The sequence below is a fragment of the Myxine glutinosa genome, chromosome 10, assembly GCF_964187855.1.
Source record: "Myxine glutinosa chromosome 10, kmMyxGlut1.1, whole genome shotgun sequence".
Lineage (NCBI taxonomy): Eukaryota > Metazoa > Chordata > Myxini > Myxiniformes > Myxinidae > Myxine > Myxine glutinosa.
This window is the reverse complement of record NC_136270.1, coordinates 96,751,328-96,759,869: the sequence shown is the minus strand read 5'-3', so window position 1 is coordinate 96,759,869 and position 8,542 is coordinate 96,751,328. Positions and strand designations below refer to the sequence as shown.

Here is an 8,542-nt window from a genome sequence, read left to right as displayed (position 1 = left end):
CAAATGACCCAGAGGACCCAAATGACCCAGAGGACCCAAATGACCCAGAGGACCCAAATGACCCAGAGGACCCAAATGACCCAGAGGACCCAAATGACCCAGAGGACCCAAATGACCCAGAGGACCCAAATGACCCAAATGACCCAGAGGACCCAAATGACCCAGAGGACCCAAATGACCCAGAGGACCCAAATGACCCAGAGGACCCAAATGACCCAGAGGACCCAAATGACCCAGAGGACCCAAATGACCCAGAGGACCCAAATGACCCAGAGGACCCAAATGACCCAGAGGACCCAGAGGACCCAAATGACCCAGAGGACCCAGAGGACCCAGAGGACCCAGAGGACCCAAATGACCCAAATGACCCAGAGGACCCAGAGGACCCAGAGGACCCAAATGACCCAAATGACCCAGAGGACCCAGAGGACCCAGAGGACCCAAATGACCCAGAGGACCCAAATGACCCAGAGGACCCAAATGACCCAGAGGACCCAAATGACCCAAATGACCCAGAGGACCCAAATGACCCAGAGGACCCAGAGGACCCAAATGACCCAGTGGACCCAGAGGACCCAGATGACCCAGAGGACCCAGAGGACCCAAATGACCCAAATGACCCAGAGGACCCAGAGGACCCAGAGGACCCAAATGACCCAGAGGACCCAAATGACCCAGAGGACCCAAATGACCCAGAGGACCCAAATGACCCAGAGGACCCAAATGACCCAGAGGACCCAAATGACCCAAATGACCCAAATGACCCAGAGGACCCAAATGATCCAAATGACCCAAATGACCCAGAGGACCCAAATGACCCAGAGGACCCAAATGACCCAGAGGACCCAAATGACCCAGAGGACCCAAATGACCCAGAGGACCCAAATGACCCAGAGGACCCAGTCATCAGAGATGTCTGGGTCATTTGGGTCCTCTGGGTCATTTGGGTCCTCTGGGTCATTTGGGTCCTCTGGGTCATTTGGGTCCTCTGGGTCATTTGGGTCCTCTGGGTCATTTGGGTCCTGGCCAACCTGGCCAACCAAGGCCAACCTGGGCGGAATCCAAGTGGATTCACTTGTTACCTTTGGACGCACACCGTGACACCACACAAACATCTTCTGGAGTCTTCATGTAAAACGCGTGTACAGACTGCACTGTTTTTACCAAGTAATGCGCAAACTGCACCCTCGAGAGTGGGTACTCTGCTGGTGTATGGAAGAAAACTCGACTCAAACTCTTCTTGTAAACAATACAGTTATCAAGCTCTAACTCTCGGACATCTTTGAATGTTATTGTCATATTACAGGTACACGGAGGGATCGCTATGACGCGCCGATGAGCCACGTAGGTGCGAAAGAAAAACTTTTCACTTTAAGCCGGGATGTTACGCAGCAATAACTGCAACATAACAACAACAATAACATCAACAACCGACGATCCTGGAATGGTGCAGGGCAGGGTACGTACGTGGACACGGGGAAATGTCCGCCGATACAGGATCCGCCCTTATCACCAGCGGAGAAGGAAGCGTTCGAGATCCACACCCTCACGGACCGCCCTCAGTACCGGCTGTACTCCGGTATCCGCACCAACAACCACCAGGGTCTACCCGAGGAGCCCGCAGGTGCGGCCCTGCCCGGCGCGGAGTAAGCTAGCAGCGTGCCACGTCTGACGGAGCGACACGCCCGCACCACGCCAGCGGTGGCGTCACCTGCGCGTCATTTATTTATTTATTACAAACACCTCGGGAAATTTTTTGTTTTTCCTTTCTTTTCCGTTTGGTCCTGACGAGTTCCAAAGCAAAACGGCACAAAGTGCGGCATGGCCTTTGAATTACCCTCGTGGGAAACCACCGCGGTGGATCAGTTCAGCTCAGACTATATTTATTATACAATCATAACAAGTCTTAACTAGAACGGCACTGGGTAGAGCGCACACCTCCACCTGGTGAACAGTTTATGTTTTGCATCCACTGATAGGCCGGATCTGGATTCGGACCTGAACGAAAATCTAATCTGCTTGTTCTTGTCACCAAAGCAACTCGTCCACCAAGTTTATTCACAACTCGTCCACAACTTTTTTAACATATCATGTTATATATCGCTTTTCACCCGATCTCTCAATGGTGAAGAATCACTTTAAAATTAAATAATTCTTGCAGCCGAATCCGTATTCAGATCTTCACCAAAATCGAATCCCTCAGTCCTTTTCACACACACAACATCTCCACCAAGTTTCGTCCAAATCCGTTCACAACTTTTTGAGATATCCTGCTTTATATCATTTTTGGCCACATCACTCGATGGTGAAGAATCACTTTAAAGATTCTACTACTAGCTTGATCTGGATCCTGATCTTCACCAAAATCTAATCGAATCGTCCTTGTCACACACACAACCGGTCCACCAAGTTTTGTCCAAACCCTTCCACAACTTTTTTAGATATCCTGCTTAGTATCGTTTTTGGCCCCATCTCCCAATGGTGAAGAATCACTTTAAAAATTCTACTAGCCGGATCCGAATCCGGATCTTCACCAAAATCTAATCCCTTCGTCCTTGTCACATACTCTGCATCTCTGCCAAATTTCGTCCGAATCCGTCCCCAACTTTTTCAGATATCTTGTTCACAAACGGAGAAACGTACAAACGGACAGACTGGGGTGAAAACATAACCTCCATCCACCTTTGGTGGTGGAGGTAATAATTGTGATAAGATAATTTCGATAAACTTTTCATTTAGTTGTGCAATAACAATAGTATAATGGGTCCAATGCATCACCCAAATTAAGTCAAACATCATCTTTCAGGCTCGAATGTAAAACAGATCATTAAACTTACTACTTGACTCCAGTTTCAGGGTACCAACCCAATAGCAGCACTCACCTCATCACATCACCTCGTTCTCCTGTCTTTGGTTCATCGTGTACTGCCCCGGCCGTATTTCTGCGTGTAGGTGATTGTCGTCCATGGCAAAATGGTTGGTTTTGCTGCACTTGATGCCCGTTTTCCCAAAAGCAGACCACTGCTTTCTTCTGTGGAACTCGGCTCTCTTCCGACAGTTCCAGCACCCTCGAGCCTTCGGGGAACATTTGGCCTCGTCCGACGCTCGCCTCTGTCGTGCTTTCTGGTTTCCTTGGCTTGCTGTTCGGCAGACATTTTCTGTCCACTTGAATCTACAATAACTTTGAGTTGTAGCCACATACTTTCAGCTGGGTGACAAATCTTGTCATTTTTCAACAAGGTGAGGTCAGTCTCTCCAAGCAGCCTCTCATGCACTTTCATATCTGTGAACCCAAGCAAAAGTCGGTCTCAAGGTATCTCTTCAGCGTTATCGAGTGAAGTAGTGTAGCAGCATAGCAAACCTGTTGTGCATTTTGTGATACAAGCACCAAATTTGGCACACTAGTAGACTATCATATTATGAAAAGATCTGGATATTGGGCCATCTCAGATTCAGAGATTTGATTTTTGCAAGATTTCGATTCGATTGGGATCGAAGAGAACACCTTCTTCGTCTTCTGTACAGTGAAGTTGCCAGCCCTGAATTCTCTGGCTACATCTGGGTGCTTCATTGGGAGTGCAACCGTGTCCCTCAGGTGAACAGGGACCCACCTGGCATAGTGTGTGTGGTCTAAGGCATGGAACCATGGGACCAGTTCCGTCAGGGCATCAAGGTACATCGTGAATGAAGCCTGCCACCGAGAACGCACGTAGACCAGTACCAACATCTCTAGTTCCAGCACAGTTGCCCAGTACTGAAAGTTGGGAATGTCTTCTCCTCTCTGGTGACACCGGTCTTCGAACTCAGGCAGGTCTTCTGCATCATCAGCATATGTCATACAGTGGCGTTCATACGCACGGTGTTGCAGGATGTGCAGTGCCGCTGCAGTGATTTGATGAGCTCTTCTTGTGCGGGTGATGTGGGCAGCTCGTAGGAAGGAGTCGGCCGTCCCTGGCGTTGAAATCTCAGCTTGCAAAATCTGCAAATCTTGCAAAAATCAAATCTCTGAATCTGAGATGGCCCAATATCCAGATCTTTTCATAATATGATAGTCTACTAGTGTGCCAAATTTGGTGCTTGTATCACAAAATGCACAATTCTTTTGAATATTTGGGCTAAGCCGCCCCACTAAAGAATAACAGCTTTCAGCAAGTTTTTTTCAGTGCTGTACTTTTTCACCAGCTTCCTGTATTCTCCTATTGAACTTCAAAAACCTCTCAAAGGGAACAATTTGTGCAGTAGGCAGTAATGGTAAAACTTCAACTGCATCTTTCCATCTGCTGCATCAACTGCCATCTTTGATTAGCCCTCTTCAGGCCACTTTGTTGACCACGTTCAGTGGACTTGAGCTTCTTCCCCGATTACCGATTACTGTGAGAAGTGTCACCACCTGCACTAGTTCGGCTTCCCTGGCAAACTTCTTCACAAGAGCATTGTTGTTTTCCGTGCTCGTTTAGAGGCGATGGGAGACAATATCCAGACACCATTTCATTGATGTGCAGGCCGCCGCTATCTCCACCAAGAATGAAAGTTCTCTTAAACAATCACCGCTGCCACCAAGTGTCTATGATGCTTGGATAGAAATCAGCCAATCCGCATGCTGTAAAATATCAGAGTTTTAATAACAAGCTCAAACTCATTCAGGAGAAACAGGAGCATTTCTCAAAGCCATCCAGTATGTTACCAACCAAGTGTCACCTCACACCGGAAAACATGCGTGTTAAACGTCATCCATAAAATGCGTGTACAAAATAGCGCTCCATGCCACAGGAGGCCTCACTAAATTCCTCTTCAGATTGAGCAAGACCTCTTTTGTTTTACAATTGAATCGCCATACTAACAGAACCTAACAGCAACCTTTACCTACACCTGCCTAGCACTGTAATGTCTGCTGACCCCCCATACGTTTTTCCCCTACCAGAAAATTCTCCCTCGTCACATGCCCCACTAGGTAGTCCCTATTGACATTATTCTTGCCCAACTCCAGCACCTTCCATTTCCTGAATTTGCCAATCTTTTGCCCAATCAATGAAAGTATCTAACCTTTTTTTGAATTTGGTATCCCTCCTCCTCCTCTCTGCTATCTACCTTACCTCCAATCTTCGTGTCATCTCCAAATTTAGAAAGCCTACTCTTAACCCATCTGTCCAAATCCTTTGACATACATAAATTAGTAATAATACCGATCCTACTGATACCTGACTTTGAACCTCCCAGCCCGACATTCTCTGCCTGATAGCTGCTCTTTGCTTTCCATCACAAAGCCAGTTTACAATCCAGTTAGCTAGTCTACCAGCAACTCCACAAACCCTCACCTTACCCAACAGGCATCTATATGGTACCTCATCAAATGCCTTCTTGAAGTCTGGAAACATTTCATCAACTGCACTTCCCTTGTCCACCCAGTCAGAAACTGCTTCATATAACTCCAATGAAGTTGTTAAATAAGACCTCCTTTTGGTAAACCCGTGATGACTCCCGTAAATTAGTTTGAACCAATTCAAATATCTGCCCATCCGTTCCTTCTCCACAAACTGAAGTCCAACTAACAGGTCAATAGTTCCCCAATTATTCTCTGGATCCTTCCTTAAACAATGGTTACATGTATTCCTCTCCAATCCCCAGTACCTGCAGTGATTGACTCCAACGAGCTGTTAGAAAGATATCCATTGACACCACGCTTATCTGCTCCGTCACATCCCTCAATACTCCAGGATGCATATTACCTGGCCCTAGAGCTTTATCATCCCTCAGTTTGCCGAGCTGTTTCTTCACTTCCTCTTCTCCTACTTCGATCTCCTCTAAAAAGCCCTCGTTCACATCCAAGATGTAGATACTGTCATCTACTGAAAGTTCCTTTGACTGTTCTTGTGCAAGATAATGTAGAAGCAAAACAACTATTTAATAAGTCTGTCATCTCATCATCCACCAATTCTCTTGTGCTATTCCTCAAGGGGTCCACACTCCTCTTTACCCCTTGTATACTTAAATAATGTCTTGTTACCTCCCCCACCAAAGGTGGCTGGAGGTTATGTTTTCACCCCTGTCTGTCTGTTTGTGAACAAAATATCTCAAAAAGTTGTGGACGGATTCGGACGAAATTTGGCAGAGATGTAGCATATGTGACAAGGACGAAATGATTCGATTTTGGTGAAGATCCGGATTCGGCTACTAGAATTTCTAAAGTGATTCTTCACCATTGGGAAATGGGGCCAAAAACGATATCTCAGGATATCGATAGATATCAGATATCAGGATATCTCAAAAAGTTATGAACGGATTTGGACGAAACTTTGGAGAGGTTGTGTGTGTGACAAGGATGAATCGATTAGATTTTGGTGAAGATCTGAATATGGATTCGGATATGAGAATTATTTAATTTTAAAGTGATTCTTCACCATTGAGAGATCGAGTGAAAAGCGATATATAACATGATATTTAACAAGGTTATGGACAAGTTATGACTAAACTTGGTGGATGAGTTGGTCAGATGACAAGAACAAGACGATTCGATTTTGGTTCAGGCCCAGAAGCAGATCCGGCCTACCGGTGGGATACAAAACGTAAACTGTTCAGCCTGGCGGAGGTATGTGCTCTCCGGAGTGCTGTTCTAGTTATATAATTCCTTGCTGTTTTGTGTCATAGCTTGAATTGTTATGTTATTTTCAGAGATGCAATATAGTCAAATAAGGTAACTATCTAATTGACAGGACCAGTAAAATACAGAAAAACGTTTCAAAACAACTAATGTATTCATTCAAATGAGAAATGACAGTCACATAAGGTTTTATCTTCCACTTCATCAGCTGGGATGCAATTACTAAGCTTGTACAGCAAGGGGCAGTACAACTATGTGATGACTTTGGAACACTGTATTCCCCTTTATTGGTATTGGCTTTATTTATTCCCCTTTATTGGTATTTATGTATTGGTGTTTCTACCCCTTTACCAGATTTAGGTAAACATTACATTCATGGTTTGCTTCAGAATGATATACTCATTGCGGACTGAAGAACATCTCTCAAGCTCAGTGAGAGAGTTCTAAAGCCTGCACTTTCAAAGTCGAGGTTAATCTGAACCTTCTCACGACAGACACACATCACAAAACTGCACAATTAATCTGTAAATTCCAGCTGGTTTGTCAGTTTCACTCACCATTGATATCTGAATGTGGTGGTGTCTGGTGGTGAATTCATCGACTACCGTCTTTGAGGATACTAGGGCGTGCCCGTACGTGGGTGCAAAAAAACATGCGTGCAAACAACAACAACAAAAAAAAACTTTGAAACCACGTGGCAGTAACGACCACAGAACCCCCCCCCTCTATTTACATGAAATGGTTTGGTCCATTCGCAAAGCCAAAGCGAACGGCTTGCGAGTACGGTAGAACCCCCCCTCTATTTACATGAAATGGTTTGGTCCATTCGCAAAGCCAAAGCGAACGGCTTGCGTTACTTTTACTAATAGCTCGGTAACTACTTCTCCGATTAATATGAAACCTTGAAAAGGCACATCCTCGGGTCCCCAGCAATATACCTGGCAAGTTTCAAGTATATCGGACCCGTGGTTGTCGAGAAACAGCGGTCACAGACAAACAAACACACAGACACACACACAGACACACACACAGACACACACACAGAGATTACTGGAATTATAGATAGATAAGTTCAAATCTGGCTGAAAGTAGCAGTATTATGAATATTTTACTGGAGGAATAATTATAACCCAAATCACTCCTTCTCTGGGTGTCATGTTAAAGAGTTATAAATGAAGCTAAATTTCCAGATTGACAGGAGCTCCCATCATTCACTTCATTGTGTTATTAGCCGCCATTGGACTTGGTCCGAAACGGGGATTTATGGATTGGGTCTCGTCCGTCCGTCCATCCATCCGTGCATCCGTGCATCCGCAGACATATCTCGGAGATGTATTGACCGATTTTGTTCATACTTGGCCTAAAGACAACACATGATGGTATACAGATGCACATCATTTTGTTCCACGATGCGATCAAAGATTGCCGACTGGCGGCCATTTTAGTTGTAAAAAAACCCCGATGTTCAGTTCGGTTCTGTGTTCCCACTCTTCTACGAGCCCAGACTGTGCATACAGAAAAAAAAACTGCATCCTCGTTTTGATAACTTTTTGAATGACCCTCATAAGACGGTGAATCGATATAAGTCGAAGAGTGGGAGGACAAGCAATATCAGGTGCCGTAAAATGGGGTGAATATGGACAGCAAGGTGAATATGGACAAACTGAAAAAAAGTTCGGAAACTTTTTTTGCTGAAAATTGATAACCACACTGATTTGTTGATATTTGGGTTGAAAGTGTTCTCTTGTTTTTTTAAAAAGCAACTTATAGTCCCTATTAACCCCATATATGGGTTAAATAGGAATAAATAGGATTTTTATGGGTGTCCCTATTCACCCCGATTTACGGGTGAATAGGGACAGTCACTAACACAAAAAAATAATAATCAAGAAACAATCCTGAGTTTCCAACTTATTGCTAAATTGATAGCTCAGATGGATGCAC

The 8,542-nt window shown here is 45.0% G+C and overlaps 1 protein-coding gene across 5 annotated transcripts in view; it reads right to left on the bottom strand.

Moving 5' to 3' along the window:
• The window catches only part of LOC137433933 (islet cell autoantigen 1), a 64,404-nt gene extending 62,492 nt beyond the window's left edge, over window positions 1–1,912 (bottom strand). For 2 of the 5 annotated variants that reach the window (XR_013624788.1, XM_068126430.2), the window contains exon 1: window positions 1,468–1,713. The gene's annotated coding sequence lies outside the window, so the exon portion shown is untranslated. Of the gene's footprint in view, window positions 1–1,467 lie in introns of all 5 variants that reach the window. The other 3 variants (XR_013624789.1, XM_068126432.2, XM_068126431.2) reach the window with 3 other exon arrangements.
• Between the last annotated feature and the right edge of the window lie 6,630 nt (window positions 1,913–8,542).